The sequence below is a fragment of the Colobus angolensis genome, unplaced genomic scaffold (genome assembly GCF_000951035.1).
Source record: "Colobus angolensis palliatus isolate OR3802 unplaced genomic scaffold, Cang.pa_1.0 Scaffold126, whole genome shotgun sequence".
NCBI lineage: Eukaryota > Metazoa > Chordata > Mammalia > Primates > Cercopithecidae > Colobus > Colobus angolensis.
The window spans coordinates 8,688,173-8,690,060 of NW_012113808.1; the positions used below are offsets into that span (position 1 = coordinate 8,688,173).

The window sequence follows — 1,888 nt, forward strand, 5'->3', positions numbered from 1 at the left end:
GGCCTCCCAAAGTGCTGGGATTACAGGCTTGAGCCACCGCGCCCGGCCCTAAGTGGTCTTTTAATTGGCAGTAGCATTACTGTCTCTGGCTGTGAAAAATAGGCAGTTCTCCAAAGACCTTTCCATGTGTGTGCTGAAAGGTGCAATGCAGAGTTTTGCTGCAGTGAGTCTGCAGGCACTGTCTTGCTGAGGAAGCATCTTAGACTTCCCGAAGCTGGCTTCGTGAAGTTGCTGTTTTGCATAATAACACATTTGGCCTAGAAAGGGCTTCAGGAACATCACTGTCTTTTATACTGTGAACCCGATTATATTAATAAACTCCCAAAGAGCAAGTCAATCACTTTCCTCCTTGGGCCTCTTCAGTGCCGTATAGAAAAGCATCTTGTCAGTGGAGTAGTGGTACCTGTACCTCCCTATGATCTATATGGACTGGGGCAAGGTGCAAATCAAATGTCCCCTTCCTTTTGTCTGTAGAAGAAGACAAGCAAGAGAATGTATTCAGATTTACTAACCTGGGACTTTCTGACTGGAGACTGATTATCACTTAATGTTCACGTTTAAATGGGTCAACAAAAAATGTATCTCCATCCTCAGGAACGTCATTCCAGTTGAGTTTGATTTTATTTATTTATGTGCTTGTAACTAAAAGTTTCCTCTGGAAGGAATAAAATTATGGAAATTAAACAAAATTATTAACACTTTGTCTTCTTAATGTCACAATTAAATATTGCTCCCACTAATTATAATAGTAGTTATCCTTTATTGAATAATTAGTATATGTTAACTATTGTGCTAAGTGCTTTACATGTTTAATCTCTTTTTTGTTTTCAAAACAATTTGCAAGGAAAGAAGTGTTTATCCCTATTTTGCTGTAAAGAAAACGGAGACTCCACAAATGACACGTCTGTACCTAATTTCATTACAATGTCCTTCATTTAATACTCTGCTTATCTGACCCTGCAACTCTGCATTCTGAGCCCTCGTGTCTACATTTGTAGGCCTGCCATCTCTTCCCTCACTGTTGTTCCAAATGCAGCCTCAGCCATGACCCTAGTATCTGAGTATCTGCGCATGGGCTGGCTGCATTCCATCACTATTTGTTGTTCTGGGACCTTTTTGCTTTTTTTGCTTATATTCTAGGTAGATGAGGATATCGGTTCACTACCAGAAAGGAGCTATGGTACTGCGTTATTTTGTAAAACTGGTGGTAAATATATGGCATTTGATAAATCTTGAGATGGTATAGGCTCAAAGTAAAAGTAGGTTTTAGAAAGTATTTAGGCAGGCCGCACATGGTGGCTCACATCTGTAATCCCAGCACTTTGGGATGCTGCGAGGGGTGGATCACTTGAGGTCAGGAGTTCAAGACCAGCCTAGCCAATGTGGTGAAACCCTGTCTCTACTAAAAACAAAACAAAACGAAAATTAGCTGGATGTGGTGGTGGGCGCCTGAGGAGAAGGCAGCAATATTCAAACGATCATAGGAAATAGGGCAGTGCTTTGCAGTTAACCCAGTGAATTCAACAGTCTATCTCTGACACCAGCAGGATTTTCCTGCTAGAGCTTAATGATTTTCTCTGTTCTTAACATCCTAACTTCCCATTAAAATGGTCTCTTAAGAGACCTGTGCATCCAATGCCCTCATTTTACAGATAGGAAAACTGGGCCGGGTGCAGTGGCTCATGCCTGTAATCCCAGCATTTTGGGAGGCCAAGGGGGGGATCACGAGGTCAGGAGTTCGAGACGAACTGGGTGACATGTCGAGAGACTCTGTCTCAAAAAAAATAAAGAAAAGAAAGTATTTAGGTAAATGTTTACAAGAGGTTTTACTATGAATATGGAGACTAAGATTCCAATGGCTCCAATGGCTATCACCTCTTCTTTCTTT

The 1,888-nt window shown here is 41.4% G+C and overlaps 1 long non-coding RNA gene across 1 annotated transcript in view; it reads right to left on the bottom strand.

Moving 5' to 3' along the window:
* LOC105505554 overlaps positions 1-1,888 on the bottom strand; it is a 24,813-nt gene that overhangs the window by 13,939 nt on the left and 8,986 nt on the right. Inside the window, exon 3 of the long non-coding RNA XR_001000766.1 lies at positions 513-655. This is a non-coding gene — a long non-coding RNA (uncharacterized LOC105505554). The remainder of the gene's footprint in view (positions 1-512; positions 656-1,888) is intronic.